Below are 27,269 nucleotides of genomic sequence, written 5' to 3'. Positions count from 1 at the left end.
CGATACTTTTGGAAATGTATATAGCTCCAAGTTAAATTGTCACAGTTCCAGTATGGATAGATAGTTTAGTGGTTTGAATTCAGCAAGAGAAAAAGACTAAAGCTAGAACTGTAGCCATTATCAGAACACTCCTGGCTTTTCAACTTGTCACCCACACATAAATTCACAAAATATTAAAGTTAATGGTACAGAAAAACAATAATACAACTTCATCCTGTGATGAACAAATTGACTCACACATAATCAGCAAGTAAATGGGTCAAAACTATATGCTTGAGAACATGGTCTTATTTGTCACAATTAGTCTGCAGTTGTGCAAGCAAAGGCCTTCACAGTGAAGCAACAAGCTTGGAACAGGTCATCACCTGTCCAAATACTTAACAGGCCCAAACCCATTTAGCTTTTAGAAACAGACAAGATGAGGTCTATTCAGGCTATATATTCAGGACTGTAGCTCTGCTATAACTTTTTTTTAAAATATTCAACTTTAACCAGATGTAGATGGTCTAAATCCACATATGACACAGACAGTATTGACATGATCTTCACTGCTTGGCAGCTGCAGGAAAAATGTAGAGAACAGACCACTATGCCTGGAATTCATTGGCCTTTGACTCCATTAACAGGGAACCGTTGTGGAAATCCTTCTGAAGTATGAATGTCCACCGAAATTGGTCACTATTCTTCAACTCCTTCATGATGACATGCAAGCAGTGATCTTCTGTGATGGATTTAATACAGCTCCTTTTAAGGCTAAGACAGGCATCAATGCTCTTCTCCATCTTCCTTGCTGCAATGCTTTATTTGATCAGTGATAAGATCCTGGTAGAAGTACAGCTAAGCTACCAAATGGAGAGCAAGCTGTTCAACCTTGGCTGCTTTTGATCCAGAATCAAAACATCGTTGACTTCAGTTGGTGAGCTGAAGTATGTTGATGACACCTTCACGTGTGCTCACTCAGAAATAGATCTTCAGGCAATCATCAACGTCTTTGCTAAAGCATATTAGACAATGGGACTAAAGCTTAACATCCAGAAGACAAAAGGTCCTCCAACAGCAAACTCCTGGTGCACAATTCCCAGCACCAGTAATACAGATCCACAAAAACCTTCTAGACAATGTTGCGCAGTTCCTGCATCTTGGAAGCCAGCTCCCACAGACAGCTGATATTGATGAAGAAATCCAGTAGCAGCTCAAATGTGCAAGCTGAGCTTTTGGTCACATGAGAACAAGGATGTTTAAAGATTGTGACTTCAGAACCAAAACCAAACTTGTGGTCTATAAAGCCTTTGTGATGCCCACCCTACTATATAGGGCTGAAACATAGACAACATACAGGAGACATCTTAAGGTGCTGGAGAAGTATCATCAATGCTGTATGCATATGATTCTCCAAATCAAATGGGATGATAGATGCACTAACATCAGCATCCTCTCACAAGCCAATATTATGAGCATCGAGGCAATGATTATTTATCATCATCAACTTCACCGGATGCCTGATTCTAGACTGCCCAAACTAATAATCTTCTTTCAACTCAGCCAAGGCAAATGCGCTAGAGGAGGGCAGAAAAAACACTGCAGGGATGTCCTCAAGGCGAATATGAGAAAATGCAACATTGACATCAACTCGTGGGAACATATTACCCAGGGCCAGCAACAATTAAGGAACTGCTTGAGGCAGAGAACTCAGCAGTTTGAGAATCAGATGCAACTACACGTAACGGAAAAACTGAAGTGACAGAAAAAGCGTACTAAGGCCTGAACCAATACCCCAGGTTCACCTGCCCTGCTCAGAAACACATCTGCAACTCAGCAGAGTCTGCAACTTCAGAATATGATTTATCAGCTATCAGCGGACCCACAGATAAATTTGAAATGGACAATCCATGAAAGGCAATCATCCTTAACTTCGAGGGATTACTGATGACAAAATCTTCTTAAAATGAGTTTTAATACTATTGTCTAATCAATCCACTCTTATAAATGGAATTTTGTACTGTTTAAACTACACCTTCAATAATCTGAAATGTACACACTTTCGTTATTGCATACAAGGGAACAGAGATAATGTTGCTGTGAGTTCTGAATTTCCTGATACTTGTGAGAAATTAAAGTTTTAAATCTTGACACTGCTATTATAGGATTTTTTCAAATAAATGGAAAGCCAAGTTTCATCACTACATAGCATTTGAATGGGGAAGGCCACGGGAACAGAAAGTGGCCATATTCAGATATGAGGAACAGCCTTCTCTATTGGATTGGATCATGAAAGTCACAAGCCCCGACAGATTTTTCTTCGTGACTTTACAAAGCAATCTTTAAAAGATACTACAAAACACAAAGTCTGATAGTAAATAATGGGAAGTAAATAACCTGGAGATCAGGTTAATGATCATGAACATTCAAATCACTTCAGCATCATATTTAGACAAGCTAGTGTTTCAAGGACTAAAGGAATGGCCTACCTATATTACTGCATTCATTTCATTTATATTATTGCTCTGAATACGTGGGGGGGGGGAGGGGGGGGGGACAGACGACGAACGAGAAATTAACTGTCTTGCTGAGCAGAAAATTGCCCTAACTGAAAGAAATTAATTAGCTGATTCCTCAAGTGAGACCATGTCTTGACTAGGAAAAAGGTTGAGTTTAGGTAGAGCTTTGCTCATACATGCTAGCGAAACCCAACCTAAACGCAGTCACTTATCCTACTCAAGACAAAGCCTGAGTGAACAAAGAGGCTTCTCTCCACAACTCCATTTCCTTAAAGCCCGCAACACCCAACCTCTTTTCCTACCTTTACATTGGTCACATAGCAAACCTCCGAGTGCAACGCCCACTTAAATATATAAAAAGTGTTTTTAATTTATAACACCATTACATATGCTGGAGGCAAAGTGTGGTTTGGGGTGGAGGCTGACAGCTCGTGACCCCAATGTAATCACCTCGTGACCCCCTGCAGGGTCTAAAACAAGGAAATACCACAGAAGAATACTGACACTGGCTTCTGGTTGTGCATGGAAAGATACTACAGCAATGCAAACTACAATTATTAAACATAAGTGCTAAATTTATGCCCCAATGTGTTTGGTGTGCAATGAATTGTGCATAAATACCTTGTATACAATGGTTATTTACAATGAAAAATGAAAAAAAAGAAAGTCTCTTTCCACATGTTTAGTCTCTAACACAAGACAAAGGCCTAATCATGCAGACGCTGAAAGCCCTCCACTTCCAATACAATTAAGAGTTGATGACCTTCACTGGATCCCTCTAAATATATTTTACAATAATCTGTTCACCAATGTGCATGCTGAACTCATTAATGTAAAATAAAAAAGTTACTCACAACAAGGGGAAACTGTTTTAAAAAGATCAGATGATACAGTAGTCCAAGAATATTTACAATTGTACTCCATTTTATAGGTATGTGATTTTGGAGGTGGAGGGATGTTTCTAAACATTATTCCTCGCACTCATTTGAGGGCATCTTCCAGTGGAGGGAACAATCATGGCACTATCACAATAACTCTAAAGCCAGCCAATTCAAAACAAAGAAATGATAAAAACCAGTGATTGGCAGCCTGAACAAGTTACTTGATAACACAATCCCCTACCACTATGATCAAAAGTAGCAAGTTACGTCAACACTAACTGGCAGCTGAGAGGGAAAGAGAGTAGGACGGAAAAAAAAATTTTAGGCACCTGAAAGATACATTAAATGCCAAGATTACAATATAAAAGTGATGCAACAGGCACAATTATTGAAATACAGTGCTCTAACAAATAAATATTTACTGAAATACAAAAAACCTGATCTTTGAGAAGGGCAAAGGCTCAATTCACAGAAGCAGCATCACAATTAAGAATTAAACTTCTGCTAGAAATAATATTAATCTGCCTTCCCCCAACAGCAGCAGCAGCTTTCAACAGTACTTCAGACACTGTGCTCTATTGGAATTCTTAATAACTTTCCCTTTTTAGAACCAGCATTACTACATTTGAAGTGCCAAAGTCCAAGCAAAGGCCAGACAAAAAGGAGAGCAAGACAGAATGGAAATGGGAACAGAGAAAGAAGTGGCAATTCCGTTTAAATTTACTTTTAGTAGACTCCAAGTATCATATGCTGTCAAATTAAAAACCACAGTCAGGAAAACTGAACCAGGATATATATACTACAGCAGTGCTTAGAGACTTAGTGTTAAATAATAAAAAGATATAATCCCATGTTCTATGCAATACCCTAATAAAATAGGAGAATTCACTTAGTACAACACTGAGGTCATCAGAATGTATCCCCCACACGCCAACATACTTAAAAGCCTGTTCACAATTTCATTATAGGCAACATAGGTCATGATTCCTGTAACCAAGGTTGCCCAACACTTTCTAGTCAAAGGCCCTATTTCTATTGCTTATAAAACTTTGCCTAACTTTAACCACTCAAGCTGAAGTTTTCTATTCTGGGTATGTTTGCTTCAAGCTTTTTTTAAGTTAAAACAATTGAGCCATTGCTGAGAATGAAGTTACAGGAAAATACATTATTTTGCTCACATCAAAAAATTCTTACAGCCCTTTTGTTGAGAAGCTCAAGCATCTCCATGTTTTGGAGTAGGGACTTGAAATCTGAAAAAGCAAGGTTCGCTCTTGTATCAGCAAGTTGCCTTTTGCCATTCTTGTGAAAATTTGACCAAATCTGCCAAGTCTAAAGTACTATCTTTGTTTGAAATTGTTGCTGGGTTAAGTATGCACTCATCGAGTTGGAACACAACACTGCCCCAATTAACTCAATAGTTTGATTCAGGGACAGAGTGGATTTATACTTGCTGACCCTGACTCCCAGGGAGGCATTAATTCTGGCATTTCTTAACTTTTGAGTGCTTGAGTTTGCAATCTTAAAGTTCATTTAATGTAGTTCATTCTTATTCATAATGAGGTCCACAGACCCATGACATTGAGTCTCTGCTAGATATGGCCTTGGTGGCCGATCAGACCTGTCAATCGGTGGTGCTCCCTCTTTCTCATGGCAAGAAAGATGCTCAAAAGACTAACCACAAGGTCTGCTCCTTTCCAAGAGACTGTATGAAATGTCTCTCTCTCTCTCTCTCTCTCTCTGAGAAGCATAAGGATCAAGTGAGGCATAAGAGAGAGGTCTCACTGATGTTCAGACCCCCTCCAGTTGCCCCACCAAAAAGCACACATAGGCTTTGGAGTTGTCCCCTTCCTCCCTATCATCATTCTGATATAGCTAGAAAGAAGAGCAGCAAGTCCAGTACAGCCCTGGACTAACATAAGGCACTCAGGGACAGATTTATAGAAGTGCTAAGCATTCACAACTGCAACTGAAGTCAACGGGAACTGTGTTTTGAACATATGAAGTGCTATGAAAATGCTAAGTACTCTGGAAAAAAAATAGAACAGGCTTTAGGTGCCTTATGTTGGGCATCCAAAAATCAATGGACATTTTTGTACTTACTTTCTGTGTCTCAGTTCCACAACTATACAATGGGAATAATGCCACCCCCTACTCACAGGGGAGTTGTGAATATTAATTAAAGTTTATAATACTCATATTACGGTGAGCACCATAGAAACACTCACATGGAAGTTGATAATTTGGTGTCTAGTGCAGGTTTTGCATGGTTTGTATTAAGTAAGGCATTAGGCCTCATACTGAATAAAGATAAAATAAATACTGAAAAGCTAACCATTCACTAAACAAGGCAGAGGTCAAATGGAAAAGTGATATGTGATCATCAAATTAAAGACTTATTATAATGCATACACAAAGTGGGGTTTAGGACAAGTTAGCATTTTCTAGCTTTTGAGTGCTTGACTTCTTCACAACCCTAGTGTTCTTTTAACAGATTTTTTAAATGTAATATTACATTAAGTGCCAAAGTTAATATTCCTTTTGTTTCCCTATTCTCTCTGGTCCGCTGTTGTCAACTCCTAACCTCCATTTTCTTGATCTATACTTACTATTCTATTTCCTCTATTTGCCAGTGGCACTTTCCACACTGTCATAGGGTAGTTGGTTGTTTTAAATCCACTAACCTAGGTGAGCAGAATTGTTTCCTGTGCAGTATCATCTTCCTGAGTCAAAGCTCCAGTGGCTGTGCTGTTCCTCTTAATAGTCTCCTCAGTTTTGGAAAGCTATCAGTTTTCACCACTGCTATTGGGAACCCTGCCACAGTAGTGAAACTGAATAGAATCAGGTCAGTTTCATTCTGCTGCTGCTGGTTGGGAAAGCTGAGCTACAGTAGAGTCAGGAACAGATCCTACTCACTGAGGATGAACACTCAAAAGGAAGGCTGGGAGGAAGTACAGGAACAGAGGGCTCATATTCTTGCATCAGCAAGAAAGCTGAGGCAGGAATAGAGCAGCAAAGAGGCCACAGCATCATCAAGGTAACCAGAGTGCTCTGTCTAGGCAAAATAATGGTAAACAGGGAAAAAAGTGCAGCCAGCATCCAGAAGGGAATTTGGGGTGACTTCAAATTCATCTGACATCTATTAGGCAGAAGCTGATCTGAAACATCAAACCTTTGAGCAAGGTTGAGGGACAATACCTGTTTGAAATCCCACAACCTTCCCCTTTGCCAGCATCTTGGAGGTTAACTTCTCACCTGCACACTGCCCCAGAAAATGGAGGACCCTATCCTATCAGCCTTTGGTTAGGAGGTTTCATCTTCTGGGTATTAGGTGGCTAGTAAAATTTCCAAGACATATGTGCACCGACAGATGTAAGGGGTGGACAGGAGAGACTGATGGTAGAAATTAGAAAATAGAATAGAAGAAAATTACAGGAAAAGGATCTAGGGGAGAGAAGCAAGGAGATACAGAAAATAAAGGAATTAAAATAGAAAAAGGGAAAGATAATTGGGTAGAGTAAGGGAGGGAAGAAGAAACTGACATTGAGAACTCAGGAAAAAGTACACTCTGATGTATACTGGTGAAAAAGAGTGGGGTGAAACCAGGAAGAAAAAAAGATGTAAGTTACATTTGCAAATGTATTACATATGAATGCTGATTGTCAATGTGTTGAAATTAAATATCATCCAAAATACATTGCTATTTTATTCCTTAATGTTGCAGTATTTGCACAGGTTGGATATGAGTTAGCTTGTTGAGCCCTGGCTATTAGGGCCTATGTGCTCATACCTTTTATAATGATTAACCTGAAGCTCTTGTTGCATTGAAATCACACCACCACATATAGCTGAAAGTACTTGAACTTTCAAGCGTGCTTTTTCAATTACAGATTGAAAGTTTATGCAGCAGAAAGGAGTGTTGTTCTGAACAGATTGATTATACAGACAGCTTATTGGTTGGGATGTCACTATTTTAAATTATACATCTTATCAGAACGGTTAGGATTGTTTTGGGTCTTTGATATAGTATTTAGCCTACCCTATATGATAAATAATAATAAGAACTAAAAAAAAAAAGTGAATTATATAGTTATAAATACCTACCTCAGAGGGATGTTGTGAGAATTAAATGTTTTGAAGCACTATGTAAACTACTACAATACATTCAGGAGGGCCCAAGAAGCACCACTATGTTTATAGTTTTAAAATTAACAGCAAACTTATTTAGTTTTATATTAGGCCTTTCATATTTGTGTGAGTATATTTTCCACAAGTTCTTAATTTGCTCATTCTTGAAGATTTTTAGTTTAAATCCTTTTGGCAAAAATGGTACTTAGGAAAGTAGAGATCCAACCATATTGACTAGAAATAGGCATAAAGCAAATTCTCTCCTGTGGCTACAGCTATTATTTTATCCTAAGGGCTTGTCTTCACTGCAGAGTTAACGCAGGCTCTTACTTGCCCCTAACCTGGCTCCCATCCACACACAAAAACCTCTCACCTGATGCTTTACACCCAAGTTAAGTGGCCCATTCTTGGATATAAATCTCAAGTTTTGCTTACACCCCACCTGACACTCTACCCACTTTGCAGTGTGAATGCTGGCTAAACCATTCAAGTATTGATTGTCCTCCAACACCTTACTACAATACCCCATGTGTCCAGAAGGACAGACAAGTTCTTCCATGGGGGGGGGGGGGGGGTTATCAGAGCAGTTTAGCATTACACCCCACAGGAACCCTAGAAGTCTTAATGCATCAAAGGACTGAGTCCATCACCAATGTAGATGTAGTGGAATAGATGCAGGCAAGTATGATTTTGCAGTGTGGTTGTTCACTGAAGTTAACTCTGCAGTGAAAACATACCCTAAGTTTCATCTGCAACAATTCACTTTTCTAACCTTGCGCCTTTACTGTTCAAGAAGTGCCAATTATGCCAGATTTGACAATGGTTTTACTTTCCACACTTATGCCCACACCAAACTTATTTTCCCCTTGTGATCCAAGTGATCTCAATCCATATTTTCAAAATAAGGAAACACTGCACTCTCACTATGCTACCTATCACCCAAAGCTTTGAAGGTGCTTAAGATGTTTGTCCTGAAAAAGCTTACAACCCTCAGTAATTAATATATTGTAGTGGAACCTCATTTGACAAAGTTATCTGTTTCACATTTCACAGACAGAGACCAACAATCCTGTTTATTGTGAACTCTAAAATAAGACTATTATGAAGTAGAGTTAAAAGCAAAAATTGCTTCAATGCACTGCCCTTCTGAACCTTGGCATATTGCAAAGTTGATCTGTGAAACAAAATGGACTCCACTAACAGAAGTTTGCAGAAGGGTTTTGGGGAAAATAAAATCCACTCTCTTGTCCCTGATAGAAGATAGTCGTGCCTCTTAATTCTATCACAATGAGGTTTGGGGTAAGAATCTGAAAGAAAGAAATAGAAAGAGGGCTAACCTCTCAGTTTTTGCCGAAATTAAGCATACATTTGAAAAAGGAATTGCATTTCTACCACTTTGATTTGCAAAGGTAACCTTCAAATGGAAATGAATACAGTGCCATTTTCATGACCCTGCAAAAATTTGATTTTTCCTTCATAAGTGAAGTACTTTGCACTTTACTGAATTTCATCTTGTTGATTTCAGGCCAATTCTCCAATTGGTTAAAATCCTTTTGAATTCTAATCCTACCCTCTAAGGTACTTGCAACCCCTCCCAGCTTGGCATCATCCGCAAATTTTATAAGCGCACTCTCTACCCCATTATTGAATAGTACCGAATCGAGAGCTGACTCCTGCAGGACTCCACCAGACACACCCTCTTAGTTTGACAGCAAGCCATTGACAACTACTCTGAATAGTCTTTCAACTATTTGTACACCCACCTTACAGTAATTTCATCTACACCACATTTCCTGTTTGCTTATGAGACTATCATGTGGTATTGCGTCAAAAGCTTTACTAAAAATCAAGATATAATCATGTCTATTGCTTCCCTCCGCCAATTCACTAGTTACCCTGTCAAGGAAGGGTCACAAATGAATAGTTAACTGTATAATCTCTCCTTTGTGAATGCATGCAGCATTATGCGAGTCTAAACTGCATGCAGAGAGAATCAATGGTAGCTGTTCCATAATTAAAAGTGCCTCTGAGTTTCCATTGTAAGCCCAATTTTGTACTGCACCCTCCAAAAAAAAAAAAAAAAAAAAAACACCACACACACCAAAAAAACCAGTCTCAAAATTAGATTATATCTGAGCCCAAGGAGGTAGAATTCTCTCTGCAATATTTTAAGTGAACCAGAATCTGTTACTGATTTATGATCCTCTAATAGAGGTGTTCAACAATGCTGCAAAAAAGTACCTTCTATGGCCACTTCGCATAATAAAACCCCGAAAAAGAGATAAAGCCTACTTTATTGGACTCCCCGAAATGAGTGTCCAAAACTGGGGACTTAAGGCATAGGTACTCTAGGCCAATGCCAAGGCCCTCAAGCCACTTGAGTGCATGATCCCACTTTTCATTAACATTTCTAGCCCACATAGTTGTGAAGAAAAGCTTGAAAATGTGACCTGAATGTAACCAATGGAAGGACATCTGCCTGAAGCCTGGTCTATGCTAAAAAGTTAGACTGATCCAGCTACATCACTCAGAGGTGTGAAAAATCCACATCCTGAGTGTGAAAATTAAACCCTGGCATAGACAGCACTAGGTCAATGGAATTCTTCCATCGACCTACCTACTGCCTCTGGGGGAGGTGAATTACTTACACTGACAGAAGAACCCCTTCCAACAGTGTAGGCAGTGTCTACACTGAAGTGCTACAGCGGCACAGCTGCACCTGTGGTGCTGTAGCATTTCATGCTTAGACAGGCCCTAAGTCTGCAGATACCTCTGAACTATTTTTTCAGGCTATGAACTGACCCATGCATTTCAATGGGGTGTTAAAGAGTCACATCACTGAGAGACCCCACCCGACCATCTCAGCAGAGGATTGTGTGTATAGCAGGAAAGAAGAGGAGCAGATCAATCCAACGCACCTAAGCGGTAAGAGGGAATAAAACTAGGAGCATCTGGTATCTGAAGAAAGTATTGGGGTGCCCACTGCTGCCACACCTGCCTCTTCCAGGGTTTTGGGAACCCATGCTGCCAACTTTTTTGTGGAACCTGCCTCTCTGAAAGGGAAAGGAGGCCCCCACCTTGGACTATCACTCCAGATGGGCAAGGTGATGGAACCCCAGAGAAGGAGCTGGGGCATGAGGGGTGAAGGCACAGGTTGGGGTGTGCCCTGGGCCCCAAGTTCCCTTAATCTGTAAATGCCAGTGGGGAAAATTTAGCAGATTAAAGTCTGATTTCAATAATTAGAATTTTATTTAGTAACCATCAAGAATCAGCAGCATAGGTGAACTCTATCCCCACATCATCAGATTATGCACTTACTAGCAGACACTATATGTGCAATTAAATACTGCAAGTAGTCAAGGGGCTATATTATATATGCAAGCTCAAAGCCTTGCAAACAACTTGAGTGTCACAATATTCACTGCCTTTACAAAGCCTCTGCAACAGCACCAAAGCAACTTAAGCCTTGCTAAGTTCCTTGGTGAATCAGAAGCACTTATTCTGCAGCACTGAGGCCCATTACAGGGAACGCTGGCAGCAACCCCCAAATTTAGATTGCTTAAGCACCATCCGCTATAAAAGACTCTTGCAACCTTTTCAAGGGAAGGGAGAGTGCAAGGGCAGTCTTCCACTGCTACCCCTCTCCTGGGCCATCCCCTTCTTTGAGAGTACCCCTAAAGTCAGTTGCTCCTCCTCCTTCAGAGGGTGTGATAAGAAGCCCTGGACAAGACTCAGCCCACCTGCAGTAGCTGAGGTTACAGGGTGAGAGAAAGCACTCAGCTGGAGCTCCTGTTCTCCCACCTCCTAGACCGAGCAGACCAGCCTCCTCTCTGAGGGCACACAATAGGGCAGAAGCTTCGCCATTTCCCAGGGCAAGGACTGTGGGCCCCTGAAAGCAATACTATAATACAAATAAATAGGAACCAGGAGAACAGTTCTAGACTCATTCTTCTATCGACTGATATTAATACCACACACTTAACTTTAATTACATACACAAAAAGCTATATTAAAAAGAATATTTAAGCTTGCAATGTCAAGCACTCAAAAGTTAGAAAATGCAAGAACCCAGGTTGCCCATGCAACCTTAATTCTCCCCCTTGTGTATATGCATTATGATACATAGAAGTTAACTAAAAGATCAGATATTATTTGTGCCACAGGGACTCTGCCTCATTCAGCGCACAGGATGGATGGTGCTCCCTGAATGGGTATCTACTCAATATTTCTTTTTATACTCTACGTCTGACCTCATGCATTACTTACTACACACTATCCAAACCAAGCACTAAATATGGAATTATTAATTTCCTCATGGGCTTTTCTACCATGCTCATAATACAAGTGCTTTGCAAACATTAACTTGTCTTCACAACACCCCTGTGACATACAGATGAACAATTAAGGTAGAGAAATTGAAGCCTAAATTGTTAGGTGTCCACTAATTTTGGGTGCCTAGTGCCTGACTTTTCAGTGTACTTAGCATTAAATAGCTATTTATGTTCAGTGCTCCCACTGACTTCAGTTGCAAGTGCTCAGTACTTCAGCAAATATGACCCCCGGTGTCTCATACACCCAAAAAATGAAAAAACACAAAATTAATGGCCACCTTTGAGAAATTTTGGTTTAAGTGACATGGCCAGAATCACACTGGAACTGTGTGGTAGAGGCAGGGACAAGAATTTTAATTATCTAATGGGGTATTCAACGACCTAAACCACAAGAAGTTGTAGTGAGTCTGCAGCACTCCAAGACAGGTATCTCTCATTTAAAAGTTTCCCCCAACCACACCATCTGGTTTCTGATGCAGGGAAAATGGCAGGATAAGGAGAAGAGGAAGGAGTATGAGGACATAGGGTTGAAAATATGTTGCCCATGATCATTAAGGTAGCTGCGAAGAAAAAACAGACATACAACATGCTGGATGCACTATTATTGGAAGACTCCACTGAGGAGCTCAGATTTTTAAAGTGTCACATACCTAAAGAAACATGAATATTTTACTTTTCTAAGAAGGTTGAGGATGTGATGGTATGTACTGTGACCCGGTACATAGAATATATCTGCATTGTCAGTGTGGTAGGTACATGAATTATAGAGTGAATATAAAATCAAGACAGTATTAGGAGTTTTATTATCTCATCTTGATGTATTTATAGCCTTTCAGTTGTCAGTTTTTCCTTTATAGTTAGTTTATAGATTCTTTCTATATAATTGGGTAGAAAAATAAAAGTTTCTTCCTCCATTTCTCTCCTTCATTCCTTTGAACTTAGTTTCAAAATCATTTTCAATACGCTTTTTTCTTCTCCTTGGTCCTTTATTGTCCTGCTTCTTCCTTCAAAACAACTTATTTCCCCACAAAAAAAAAAAAAAAAAGAAACAATGACTTGTGGGTATGGCCATGTATTTTACCTCTCACATGGCTGAACCATTCAACTTTCCATTTTAATTAAAAGGCTCGATTCTGGAAATATTTAGTGCACCCAAGTACTTTTGCTAAATTACATTAAGTGTCCTCCCCAACCACCCCCAGGGCATAACTGAGAAAATACCAACACAAACCTTGATTGAGTGACCCAATATAAGCTACATACTTCAGCAATACTCCCAGTCCCAATGGTATCAGGATTACAAGACTAGGACATGAAACCAAGTTTCCTACAGGGAAGGTAATTTGATAAGACAGCCCTTATAAAAGCTTCCAAGAAGTCATACCCACAAATTACAAGTTTGTTTGTACTCCCCATCAGTTAATTATATTGGAAATCCATGAATTACATAAATACATCAGCTTTAAAATACATTGGGGAAGTCAGGATTTAATAAATCTTATCAAAAGCCTCCAGACCTATTAGCCAATAAAGTACTTACATCAAATCCTAGATACCATAAATAATCCTCATTTCTAGGAGTGATAGTGTAATTGCACAGAGCACAATCTAGTTCTCTCAGTTTTAAGGAACATTTTCAATATACTTTACTACTTTTAAAAGAATTAAATCTACGCCATATTGCAAACCGACCTAAGTCTTATTTCTCCATCAAAAAGTTATTTCGCATACCATTCTAGAACAGTACTCTAAGGTATCAAAACTTATTTATACACTATCCACATACAATCCCAAGTAAAAAGATCAATCAATGTAATTGTACAAACTACTCTGGAGCCAACAGGTGCTGTGTCATAAACTACATTAAAAACTGAAATATCTCATGTTATTTAAAGCATGTTGCATCACAAGTTGTTTGACAGCGATAACTGTGTGAGCATTTGAGTGGGAGGGCAGAGGAGAGGAGGAGTAAATTAGGTCAAAGAGATGAAAGGAAAAAAAATATGGAAATTTGCCCCACTCTCCTGGTTACAAGATCACTGGAGCACTGGCACCTTTTACCTTAATACAGAGCAAAGTTAAATACAAGAAAAAGACTTGCTTTACAAAGCTGCTTGTGGTACAATTAAGCAGTTTGTTTGTTTTTTTTAAATACTAAAATGCCCAAGTGGATCTGAAACATATAGAGAAGAGAGGCTTAAAAGCAATCAGCGTTTAAGATGAATGAGGCTGGGAAAGCTAGCAGCAATAAGACTGAAGGGTGAGTGGGAGTGGAAAACAAGGCCAAAGATAAGAAAGTAATGGGGAAGAAGGGTAAAAGAATTAGACAATAAAAAATTCAGTGGAGCGGTGTCAAGGTTCCTTCCCCACTCTGAACTCTAGGGTACAGATGTGGGACCTGCATGAAAACCTCCTAAGCTTATTTTTACTACCTTAGGTTAAAGCTTCCCCTAGGTACAAACTGTTTTACTTTTGTCCCTGGACTTTATGCTGCCACCACCGAAGCGTCTAACAAAAACAACAGGGGAAGTGCCCACTTGGAAACGTCTCCCCCCCCAAAAAATATCCCCCCCAAGCACTACACCCCTTTCCTGGAAAAGGCTTGATAAAAATCCTCACCAATTTGCATAGGTGAACAGAGACCCAAACCCTTGGATCTTAAGAGCAATGAAAAAAAGCAATCAGGTTCTTAAAAGAAGAATTTTAATTAAAGAAAAAGTAAAAGAATCACCTCTGTAAAATCAGGATGTAAATACCTTATAGGGTAATCAGATTCAAAACACAGAGAATCCCTCTAGGCAAAACCTTAAGTTACAAAAAGACACAAAATCAGGAATATACATTCCATTCAGCACAACTTATTTAATCAGCCATTTAAACAAAACAGAATCTAACGCATATCTAACTAGATTGCTTACTAACTCTTTACAGGAGTTCTGACCTGCATTCCAGCTCTGGTCCCGGCAAAAGCATCACACAGACAGAGCCTTTGTCCCCCCCCGCCCCAGCTTTGAAAGAGTCTTGTCTCCTCATTGGTCATTTTGGTCAGGTGCCAGCGAGGTTATCCTAGCTTCTTAACCCTTTACAGGTGAAAGGGTTTACCCTCTGGCCAGGAGGGATTTAAAGGTGTTTACCCTTCCCTTTATATTTATGACACACCCCCCAAATCACAGATAGGGTGAAACGCTGGCTGGGATTTCTTCCTGGAGCTCTAGGAGAAAACAAAGTTAACAAGACACATGCACCTCTAAATATACTACCAAGTATACAAAGACTAACAATATTTTCCACATCTCAAAGACGATTTTAACCAGTTGATTCTGGGAAACTTTCACGGGAGAGTGCATCAGCCACTTTGTTAGAAGCTGCTGAGATGTGCTGAATGTCAAAATCAAAATCTTGAAGAGCTAAACTCCACCGAATAAGTTTTTTGTTATTTCCCGTGGCGGCATGAAGCCACTGTAGTGCAGCATGGTCGGTTTGCAGGTGGAAACGCCGTCCCCAAACATACGGGCGTAGCTTTTCCAGAGCGTAGACAATGGCATAACATTCTTTTTCACTGACCGACCAGTTGCTTTCCCTCTCAGACAACTTCTTGCTAAGAAACACTACAGGATGGAATTCTTGATCCGCTCCTTCCTTCATTAAAACTGCTCCCACACCACGCTCGGACGCATCTGTGGTTACTAGGAACGGTTTTTCAAAGTCTGGGGCCCTTAGTACAGGGTCAGACATGAGTGTCGCTTTTAGCTGGTTAAAGGCCTTCTGACACTCTTCGGTCCACTGAACGGCATTTGGTTGTTTCTTTTTTGTTAGGTCTGTCAGTGGGGCGGCGATTTGGCTGTATTGCGGTACAAATCGCCTGTAATATCCGGCCAAGCCTAAGAAGGATTGGACCTGTTTCTTTGACTTTGGGACAGGCCACTTTTGGATAGCATCCACTTTGGCCTGTAGGGGGTTGATAGTTCCTTACTCTGTTTAGGCCTATTTGACGCTTCTTAGCCTTAATAGTTAGTCCTGCCTCCCTTATGCGCTCAAAGACTTTTTGTAGATGTTCCAGGTGGTCTGCCCAGGAATCCAAAAACATGGCCACATCGTCAAGGTAGGCGACTGCATATTCTCCTAATCCCGCTAGGAGACCAACTACAAGTCTTTGGAAGGTGGTGGGTGCATTCCCCAGCCCGAAAGGGAGTACATTAAATTCATACAGCCCGACATGGGTGGTGAAGGCTGACCTTTCTTTGGTGGATTCATCTAGCGGTACCTGCCTGTACCCCTTGGTTAAGTCAAAGGTAGAGATGAATTGGCCCGTCCCAGTTTCTCTAATAGTTCATCTGTGCGTGGCACTGGATAGTTGTCTGGGCGAGTTACAGCATTTAGCTTACGGCAGTCCATGCAAAAACGTATCTCCCCATCTGGTTTGGGAACTAGAAGCACTGGAGATGCCCATGCACTGCCAGAGAGGCGGATTACTCCCATCTGTAGCATATCCTGGATCTCCCATTCTATAGCAGTTTTAGCTTGAGGAGACACCCGGAAAGGTTGTACTTTAATTGGATGAGCATTACCTGTGTCAATGGAGTGCTATGCCCGTTCAGTCAGTCCTGGGGTGGCTGAGAACGTCGGCGCGTAGCTAGTGCACAGCTCCTGGATCTGCTGTCGCTGCATATGCCCAAGGGTCATGGAGAGGTTCACCTCTTCCACGCCACCAGCACTTTTCCCTTTGTAGTAGACACCTTCAGGCCACTCAGCGTCGTCTCCTCCCTGGGCTGTAAACTGACAAACTTTTAATTCTCTGGAATAAAAGGGCTTTAAAAAAATCAAATTGGTATACCTTAGGCTTTCGGTTGGAGGTGGGGAATGCTATGAGATAATTAACAGCTCCCAGGCGCTCCTGGACCGTGAATGGCCCTTCCCACGACGCTTCCATTTTATGGGCCTGGAGCACCTTTAAGACCATGACCTGGTCTCCTACTTTGAAGGAACGCTCTCTGGAATGTTTATCATACCAGGCTTTTTGCTCTTTTTGAGCATCCTGTAGGTTTTCTTTAGCAAGGGCGAGAGAGGTTCAGAGGGTGTTTTGTAGGTTGGTTACAAAGTGCAGAATGTTAGTTCCTGGAGAAGGTGTAAATCCCTCCCATTGCTGCTTCACCAACCATAATGGCCCCTTAACCTCGAGACCATATACAAGTTCAAATGGGGAAAACCCTAAACTGGGATGTGGTACAGCTCTGTAGGGCAAAGAGCAACTGCTGCAACACCAGGTCCCAATCATTGGAGTGCTCATTTACGAATTTATGTATCATGGCCCCCAAAGTTCCATTAAACTTCTCCACCATGCCATTTGTTTGATAGTGGTAAGGAGTGGCAACCAAGTAATTTACCCCATGAGCTTCCCAAAGGCTTTCCATAATTCCTGCCAGGAAATTAGTTCCTGCATCTGTGAGGATGTCGGAGGGCCAACCTACCCTGGCAAAAATGTCTGCTAGTGCCTGGCACACACTTTTAGCCCTGGTGTTGCTTAGAACTACTGCTTCCGGCCAAAGGGTGGCAAAATCCATGAAAGTCAGTATGTGCTGCTTTCCTCTGGGTGTCTTTTTCTGAAAAGGACCCAGAATATCCACAGCTACTCGCTGAAATGGAACTTTAATGATGGGGAGTGGCTGGAGAGGGGCTTTGACCTGGTCTTGGGGTTTTCCCACTCTTTGGCATACCTCACAAGACCGGACATAGGTAGAAACATCCTTGCCCATTCCCTCCCAGTGGAATGAGCTCCCCAAACGGTCTTTGGTCCTGTTCACCCCAGCATGGCCACTAGGATGATCATGGGCTAAGCTCAAGAGCTTGACCAGGTACTTAGTTGGAACTACCAACTGTCTGAGGATGCCAGTCTTCCTGGTGTCCACCGGAAAGAGTTTCCTTGTATAAAGTCCTCTTTCTACAACAAACCTGGATCGATTAGAAGAGCTGAGAGGCGGTGGGTTGCTCTGTGCCGCTGTCCAAGATCTCTGGAGGCTTTCGTCTGCTTCCTATTCGGTCTGGAACTGTTCTTGATGCTGGAGACATCAGTTCCTCATTGGATTGTGGACCTAGGCTTGGTTCCTCTGGAAGCGATGTAGGGGATGGGGCTGTTTCCATTGGCTGTGAACCGCTCTCCCCTGGTGCACTATGTTGGGGTTCAGGCTCCGGCTGAACCACTGGTGTAGGATTATCGGCTGCTGCCAGTTCAGGTTCGGTGGGGCCCTCTGGTGTTGGGGTTGCAAGTACTGGACTCAGTGCTGGCAATGGGTCTGGTGCTGGTTGTTCCGCCAGTTCCGGTTCTGGGACTGGATCACTACTGTTCTTGCAGATGTTGGCATGGGGTCTGGTTCCATCACCTCTGACCGGGTCCTGGTAGAAGTTTCTGAAACAGAGCTAGGCGTGATGGCTTGCTTAGCCTGGCTGCGGGGGACCATTCCCACCCTCTTGGCTAACTTCACATGGTTGGCCAACTCTTCCCCCAACAGCATGTGGATGGGATAATCATCATAGACTGCAAAAGTCCATGTTTCGGACCAGCCCTTGTACTGGACAGGCAACTTGGCTGTAGGCAAATTGAAAGAGTTGGACTTGAAGGGCTGAATTGTCACTTGGATCTCTGGGTCGATTAAGTTGGGGTCCACTAAGGAAGCATGGATAGCCGACACCTGCGCTCTGGTGTCCCTCCACGCGATGACCTTCTTCCCGCCCATAATCACACTTTCCCTCCTCTCCGAGGGTATCTGGGAGGTACCTGGGCCCAAGGACCTCTGGTGTGATTCAGGTGCAATGAACTGTAATCTGTTGGGGTTCTTGAGGCAGTTGGCCTTTACATGTCCCGGCTCATTACATTTAAAACATCATCCAGCTGACGGGTCACTAGGGCAAGTTGGGTTGCTGGAGAACGGTGTGGCAGGACGATAAGGTGTCTGGAGTATTCCCTGGTGTGTAGTTGGGGCCTTGGGCTGCCCCAGTAGTAGGGTGTGGTCTGAGGGTGTCCCTTCTGGTATCTGCTCCAACTGCGACCAGGGTTGTTCCTCTCTCCACCCATTTTGTTCCAGCTTGCCCCGCCTCTCTGGCAGTCTGGGACTGCTCATATCGATCAGCATAAGAAGCAAGACTTTCTGCTGAGTCCATTTCCTTATCCTATAAACATTGTTTTATTTCCTCCTTGGACATGTTCAGGAATTGCTCCTGAGCTATCAAATCACACATTCCTTCAAAGCTGGAGACACCCCTTCCTTGGACCCATTTATCTAACAGATCCTTCATCTGGTTTAGATACGCCACATTACTTAGTCCCGGCCCGGTCTTAAGGGTTCGAAATTTTACTCTGTACGTTTCAGATGTAATTTGAAATTGCTTTAAAACCAAATCCTTGAACTTATTATAGTCAGAAGCCTTAACAATAGGCATCTTACTGAATATGTCCAGAGCTCTTCCAGTCAATTTTGCAACCAATGTGGTCATCTTGTGAGCTTCAGGAATTTTATGGAGTGTGCAGTGTCTCTCAAAGGTGAGAAAATATTCAGCAGTATCACTGGATTCATCATAATGTGGACATAGTCGCTCCCGTTTGTGGATTGTTGGGGAAGGATGGTTAGGGTTATCCAGTAGATTCCGCTCAGCCCTTGCCTTCTCCATCTCCAGTGTATGCTTCCTCTCTTTTTCCTTCTCTTCCATGTCTTTTTCCCTTGCCTCCATAGCTCTCCTGTGGGAAGCCTCTTTGGTTTTTTTCTGCCTTGGGCTGTCATGTTTGCCTCTCTGTTTTTAACTAACTTTACACCAGAGAGTTAGAAATAAAAAACAAACAAAGAAAAACTTGGCTTGTCAAAAAAAATAGGTTGTGCTGTAACCGGATACCTATGTTGTCTGATAGTGATTGTCAGCCTACAGAAAAATCCTTTAAAAAACCAATACCTTCGTCTCCAGGCTAATAGACAGAAAAAACCTCTAGTTGCTCTTAGCTTTAAAAAAACAAAACAAAAAAAACAACAAAAAAACCAAAACACCACACACCTCTTCAGGTCTGTGAAGTACTTGTGAATTTCCCTGCAGGAGGTGAACTACCCTGCCTTTAGGTAGAGAAAACTCCAGCTCACAAAAGACAAATCCTTTTTGTCATAATGGGGAAGAAGGGTAAAAGAATTAGACAATAAAAAATTCAGTGGAGGGGGGAAAGCCATAAGCAGAATGAGCGGAGAAGCAAGCTTGTGAGATAGCAAAAAGGGAAGGAGGAAAGAGCCGAAGGGAAGGGGAGGAAGAGGTAAAGGGACACATAGGCCTGAGTTTGAACAGAATTAAGTAGCCTATGCTTTCTAGAGGGTTGTGAAAACTTGATGAATAAATTTTTGGAAAACTGCTAAGGAATCCCATTCTAATACATCACACTCCTTTCACCAACAATTGGTATTTGGGTATATCCACCAGCGTTCCTCATAACTGGACAGAACATTAGAGTCAGACTTGACAGAAATTTGCTATTATGTTTTTACAGAAAAACAGAAAGTGATTTAAATAGTAAAATGTATGAACATTCTGCTAGAAGTTACTTGAGCAGCAGAAGAGTCCACCAACCAAGACCTACTACAATGACAGATTAGCACAGAAACTTTAACATGATTGCAATTTATAGCAATTATATAACCATCATTCCCTAATACAGTCACAATTACAGAACCTACCATAAGAAAGAATTCCTATTTTCAATTCTTATTGCCAGTGTTTCCGAAGAATGTTCCATGTGACAAAAGTGATGGACTATGTCATATGAAGTATGCCTACACCAGAATTATTCATCTCCTAGAATGGCAGAATGTTTAAATAAAGGCCCTGGAAAAGTATTTCCAATCCCCCCCTCCCGCCTTCATTAAAACAGGAAATGCAAAATCCTATTTCTGCAATCTAACAACAACACTGGATTATATAAGTGCTGGCACACAGTATTTGCTTTAGCATTCAGTCAAGAACCTTGCAGCTACCTGTGGCCTAAAGAGAAAAAGCACTTTATTTTCAACTACTTTGTCTTTAAACTTTATTCTATATGAAAAGAATTACAAATTGATTAAGGCCTTAGCATCAGTTCACAATGAATAGTTTGGGACACTTTTGTTAAGAAACAGGTTAAAAATAAGTGTTTGTGTATTTAAAATACAAGATCCTTTCTAAATTGAAGGTTCCATTATGATCTATTACCATGTAGAGGCATAAAGCTTTTGCAAACTTTGTTTTCTAAATACATTCACTTTCTAAGCGTGAACATCATTCTGGGATGTATTAGCAGGCGCATTGTAAGCAAAACACAAGTCGTAATTTTTCCACTCTACTCAGCATTGATAAGGCCTCAACTGGAGTATTATGTCCACTTCTGGCCACCACCCTTTGGGAAAGATGTGGACAGATTGGTGAAAGGCCAGAAGAGAGCAACAAAAATGATTAAATGTCTAGAAAACATGACCTAAGAGGAAAGATTGAAAAAACTGAGTTTGTCTCTTTTCCAGACTAAACAACTGAGGGAGGAGGGGCGCAGAAGAGACAGAACAACAGTCTTCAAGTACATAGAAGACTGTTGTAAAGTGAAGGGCAATAAATTGTTTACCTTAACCACTGAGGACAGGACAAGTAGTAGTGGGCTTAAACTGCAGTAAGGAAGATTTAGGTTAGATATTAAGAAAAACTTCTTAACTGTCATAGTAGTTAAGCAGAACAAGTTACCTAAGGTGGTTGTGAAATCTCCGTCATTGGAGATTTTTAAGGAGGTTAGACAAACACTTTTCAGGGATGGTTTAGATAATGCTTAGTCCTGCCTCAGTGCAAGGCATTGGACTAGATGAGGTCCTCTATTGAGGTCTCTTCCAATTCTACATGTCTGTGATTCTAGGAACAGATCTTTTGCCTCCACCCCACCCACTTTATATATATCACAAAATATACAAAGTAGAAAACACACAGCTGCAATCTGCCTAATCACACTATCCATAATTAGAACTATACGTAAAGAAATTGCACAGAATGTGTTTATCATGGGAATCCAGCTTATAAAGCCTGCTTACAAAAACAACAAAATCAAGTCTTCAATATAACAGGTATCTTAAGACGATTACATTCCATTCATTTTTTAGTTTTTCTTTTGTAACCAAAAGTAAAACTATTCTGCAGTGCCTACCATTTAAACTTAGAGCCATTTTAAAAATAAGTGTCAAGGTAAGAGCCGCCAAAAGCAGACAGTGATGTAGCTATTCTATCTACACTTTGGATTACACTGTGCTAGATACAACTACATTCAAGACAATTGTCCAGAATACATCGTGTACAACCATCTTCCAGTGTCAGAGCCAACAGTTATAATATTTCTCCCATCCAGAGTGAAGAAAGATTTAAAAAATGGAACCCATGTTAGCCCAAATCAATACAGCAAATTTGCACAGTACAGTTTCTTAGCAGGATTTTTAAATATATGTTAAGTCTGAGCAATTAAGTAATTAGTAGTACTGTGTCTACACCAGCAGTACATTGCACTTTTATAGCACCTTTCATTTGAAGAGCTCAAAGCAATTTAAGAGCCCTTAATTAATTAAGCCTCACAACAGTTAAGTTTCTTGACTTAAAGGCAGAGAAATGATTTGCCCAAGCAACTCACCTCCCTTTAAAGTTTCTTCTTTTTTAAAAATATCAATGCTACACTAACGCGTAACACAACCCTATTTTTGTATAACAAAAACATATGACATGAACCCATGCAGAATTGGTTCAGACATGAGACCACAGAGGAATCAAGGTTAGGATTAATGGGATAAAACATGGGACTACCTTATTTTAAAACAAGCAAAAAGCTTCACATCCCCTTGTACCAACACTGACCCATTTAAATTGAATTAGCCTATTATACCTATATGCAGATACATTCAGAACTTTGGAAACACTCCTTTCTCTTGCCAGCATCATTAAATGCCAACTCCAGTTTTGCTAATCTAGCATCAGGGAGACAGTTTGTAAGCAGCTCCATACCCCATCCTTTATAATTGGGGAAATTTGAAAGATTCACTACTTCTTTACATGGGCAACATGTTATAGTCACACCAGTTTCTCCACTGGTTCTCTCTCTTCTGATACCACCTCCGCAAATGCTTCTGCCTCAATCTAATTATAAAGCCACCCTGCACAGATGCAGCCCCTAAAAAAGATCTTTGGGGTACAACAAGCCCAGTGCAGGATCCCAGAGTGCAGCTACACTGAAAGCCCCTTAAGAATCCTTAGGTACAGCCAGCTTCTAATGGCATCTCAGCATGCGGACTGCCCCCGATCCCCAGGGTACTACCGCCCACACCCCAATACAGGGGCCTCCCCCCAGATGCAACCACCACTCCCAACCACCCCGGGGTCAGCTTCCCCCAGGGCCCCCCACCCCAGTGCAAGGGCCCACACGCCAGTGCAGCTCACCCCAGGGGCCCCAATGCCCCACCCCAATGCAGTAACCCCCCCCCCAGTGCCCGCCATGCCAGTGCAGACCCCCTGGCGCAGCTGCCCCCAGTGCCCCCCACACCAGTGCAAGGACACCCCCCCATGCAGCTCCCCCCCGCCCCAGTGCTGAGACCGCCCCCTCCAGGGTGCAGCTGCTCCCACCCCAGTGCCGGGCGCCCCTCCAGGGTGCAGCTGCGCCCAGGGACCAGCCACTCCCCCACATGAGTGCAGTACCCCAGCAGCCCTTGGGGCCGGGCAACACCGCCGCGGACCCCTCACGCGGTGCGGGAGCCCTGGAACAAGCTCCCCTCCCTTTCGCAGGGCGGCGAGTGAAGGTTATAAAGGGAGGTGCGCTCCTTACCGCGATGGCGCTAACACAGCCGGGCGGATAAGGGCGGCGACGGGGCCGGCTCGGTGACGGAGTTTCACACACGAGGGAGAATTGACCCCATCACCAGCCCCCGACAGCAGCTCCGGTTCCTCCTACTGCCGCGGCGGGCACAGAGACCCGCCCCCCTGCCAGTGCCTGCGAACGGCAACGCACAATCCCGCTGACCGACGTCAGCCGTAGCCATTTACAGTCCAGCATCCGCCTCCAGAGCTGCCCCTGTGGTGCACATACCACTTGCGCATAAACTCGCCCACTAAGGGGCCTCTGGCCAATCGTAACCGGTGGTTTGACTGAATGAAGGCCCTAATTACCAATAGGAAGCCGGTGGACAGGCACACAGAGCCCCACCTCTGTAGGTACCAACAACCAGTGGAATCGCGGCGTTGCGCTGACAGACGGTTTTCACCGCTAATGACAATCAAGTCGGTACTTGTTCCCGTAGTGATAATATAACCCCTTTCCCCGTGAGCTCCGGCACTGCGCCCAACTAGAAGGACCAGCTGGCTGGGAACTTCCTCCCTTATCATCATCAGCAGCGAGCGTCTCCCCATCCGCCTAACCCTCCGAAGACAACAGTTGGCGACCGTGTCCCTAAAGTATAGCACAGCCCGTGTTCGCCAGCGCAAGGCATCCTGGGAATTGTAGTCTCTTGTATTATCATGCTCATTGCTTGCCCCCAGGAGCCTGTTTACCAACTGGCCAGTCGGAGAGCACCGGACTCAGTAATGCTTCTTATCCTCACCCGCCACCTCACTTATTTATAGGGGGAAAGGAGTTCTGCCGCCGCCGCCTTCCGTACAGTCCTCAGCACTCTGCAGCCCCACCCACTGCTCTCTGGGCTCGTCGCACTGTCACTCAGCCCCATACACCCCTTCAACACAGCTCCCCCCATCTCCTATAGTAACTGCAATGCCTCTCTCTCCCCACAATCGCTGGAGTCCTTCCCTCACAGCTCGCCCTACCCCTTCCCCCCATAGAGCCTTCCCATTCAGACAGCCCCACGCCCCACCATAGCTCCCATCCCGCGTCCCTCCCACACCCGTCATGTAGCGCCCCCCCCCCGCATAGCTCCCACACCCCCATGTAGAGCCCCCCCCCCCCCGCATAGCTCCCACACACCCCTGCATAGCTCCCACCGCACTGTGCAGCGCCCGCTGCGTAGCTCCCACAGCTTCACCCCGCTCTCCCCCACCGGAGTAGCGCACCCCTGCGTAGCTCCCACAGCTTCACCCCGCGCCCTCCCCCGAGTAGCGCACCCCTGCGTAGCTCCCACAGCCTTCCCATCCGCGCTGTCGCCCCGCACCCAGTCCCTCAAACTCCCTGTCGCGGCGCTGCCCCTCCCGCTCATATTCCCGCGCACCCTCTGGACAAAGGGGAGGAGACGAGAGCGAGGCGAGTCAGGACTCGCGATCACAAACCCGCCCTCCCCAACCAGCGGGAAGGGATGAGTGAGTCGGTTGGTCCAGCGCGGGGTGAGACGCGGGGTAGGAACAACCTTCCTGCGTCTCAACTACTTCCCGGATCTCAATAGGATCCCCGCGGAAGCGCCGCTCGTGCGCCCTCGGCCACTTATTGGCGGGGGGGGCTTTTTCCCCCCGGAGGCGGGGGGTGTTTGGGCCCACGGCGGTTCCCGCTCCCGCCAGAGGTCACTTCCGGCGCCGGGGCTGAGCTGGAGCGAGCCCGCGTGAAACCGGCGTCGTTCTGGGGAAGTTTGGTGGCGGCTGCTGCAGCGGCAGTAGTGGTAGGTGTGAGTTAGTCAGTGGAGGCGAGGCTGCTCTCGGCTTTTTCCTTCCTGGCCCCCTACGGATTGCGGGGCTGGCGGCGCCTTGCATGGTGGGGAGCGATTATTCCCTTCTCCCCGCCCCCGGTCGGGCTGTGGACTAGCGCGCCCTAGGGTCAGGGCTGCGGTGTGTGGCAGGCCGTGTTCAGTGGAGCTTCAGCGGCTGTCTAACGCCACATACCACTGTCTGGCTCTCTTCCCCCCTTAATGATGCTCGCCGTGGCTCCCCAGGTTGTGTCTAGGGTGGAAGCTGTACCCCTATTGAGCGGTTTGCTTACTGTGGCAACTGTGATTGCGCTGTGTGGGAGTTCATCTAGGTAGAGGGACTTGAGGCTACATCGACTTGTTCTTGACTTGAGGAAGATCCTCATCTCAGAACCACGTCTGAGACCTCTGTTTCTCTTGTGTATTCATCTGAGGGATGTAGAGCCGTGACCACCCAGTGGCCAGTGACCCTTTAGAAAGCATTGCAACTGTGTCATGTCAACAGAAACCTAGAAGTCTAGGAATCTAGCAACTCAAAGTAATTAATATCCACACTGTATTTGTTAGTTCCATCCCCAAAATGATTTGGGATGGCAAGCGTCTGACTATAGAACCCTACTTCAAATGAGAAGCCCTCCAACATGTAGAGAGAAGTTAAACTTCACAGCTGTGCAGGAAACAGTCGAATGGTCTAGGACGGGGGTTCTCACCACAGATTTTTTGGTGGCCTGAAAATGTGGACACCAACTCTTGCTGATGGCCGCACTGACATTTTTTCCTAAAATACTTTATTAATTTTAGGAAAAATAAATAAATATGCATGTATACACATCCAAAATCATATTTATGTACGTTTATTTTTTTTACAGACTCAATAATAATAATAATGCTGTGAGAAGTTATATTTGTATGTTTGTTAATATCACTTTTCACAGGACACTTAATAGCTACCTGGGAGCCTATGAAAAGTGATAAGTGATATTAACAAACATACAAGTATCATATTTTACAGCCTCCCAGGTAGCCAGTTAGTCTGCTGTGAAAAGTGATACATGCATGTTTCTTAATATCGCTTCTCAGCAAGCCCCAGGACAAGCCCTGGATGGGAGGATTGGAGGGGAGGCAGCAGGGCCCTAGGGGATGGATGCCAGGCTTGGGGAGGCAGCTGGGGTTAGGTGTGATGGGGTGCGACTAGAGCCGGCGGGAGGCACCCAGGGTAAGAGCCCACTGCCGCACATCTAGAGCCCAGGGCTAGCGTCTGTCGCTGCACAGCCAGGGCCAGGGGTTGGTGACTGGGGCCAACACCCACCAGAGCCCAGGGTCGGAGTCTGCTGCTCCGTGGCCAGGGCTGGGGATCAGTGCCTGGGCCCAGCGGCCACTGCTGCATGGCCAGTGCCCAGGATAAGCGTCCAGCGCCCTGGTTAGGAGCCCGTCGGCGTCCAGCAGCATGGTTCGGAGCCCACCACCGGGGATCTGTACCCGCTGCCACATGGTTGGGACCAGGGATCTGCACCTGGGTCTGGCGCCTGCTGTCGCCTAGGTTCCGCACCCGCTGCTGAACAGCCGGAGCCAGGAGTTGGCAGCTGTGGTGGCTGGGAATCAATGCCTGGGGCTAGCAGCTGCTGCAATATGGCCAGTGCCTGGGGTCAGTGTCCAGAGCTGGGGATTGGAGCTGGTGGCCACACGGGTGGAGTTCAGCACCTGCCGCCAGGGATCTGCACCCACTACTGCGAAGCCGGCATCGAGGATCTGCACTTGGGTCTGGTGCCTGCCAAACAGCCAGGGCCAGGGACTGGCGGC

The 27,269-nt window shown here is 44.0% G+C and overlaps 2 protein-coding genes across 34 annotated transcripts in view; one reads left to right on the top strand and one right to left on the bottom strand.

Annotated features, from left to right (window-relative positions):
• R3HDM1 (R3H domain containing 1) overlaps positions 1-25,236 on the bottom strand; it is a 165,554-nt gene extending 140,318 nt beyond the window's left edge. For 6 of the 30 annotated variants that reach the window (XM_043525035.1, XM_043525038.1, XM_043525036.1 and 3 more), the window contains exon 1: positions 23,675-24,634. The gene's annotated coding sequence lies outside the window, so the exon portion shown is untranslated. Of the gene's footprint in view, positions 1-23,547; positions 23,623-23,674; positions 24,639-24,960; positions 25,025-25,064 lie in introns of those variants that run through there. The other 24 variants (XM_043525026.1, XM_037912839.2, XM_037912842.2 and 21 more) reach the window with 12 other exon arrangements.
• Positions 25,237-25,306: 70 nt separating this feature from the next.
• Positions 25,307-27,269, top strand: part of ZRANB3 (zinc finger RANBP2-type containing 3) — a 184,756-nt gene continuing 182,793 nt past the window's right edge. For all 4 annotated transcript variants that reach the window (XM_043525050.1, XM_043525049.1, XM_043525048.1 and 1 more), the window contains exon 1: positions 25,307-25,445. The gene's annotated coding sequence lies outside the window, so the exon portion shown is untranslated. The remainder of the gene's footprint in view (positions 25,446-27,269) is intronic.

This window comes from Chelonia mydas, chromosome 11, assembly GCF_015237465.2.
Source record: "Chelonia mydas isolate rCheMyd1 chromosome 11, rCheMyd1.pri.v2, whole genome shotgun sequence".
Taxonomy (NCBI): domain Eukaryota; kingdom Metazoa; phylum Chordata; order Testudines; family Cheloniidae; genus Chelonia; species Chelonia mydas.
The sequence above is the reverse complement of the archived record's forward strand: the minus strand, read 5'-3'. Positions and strand labels throughout refer to the sequence as shown.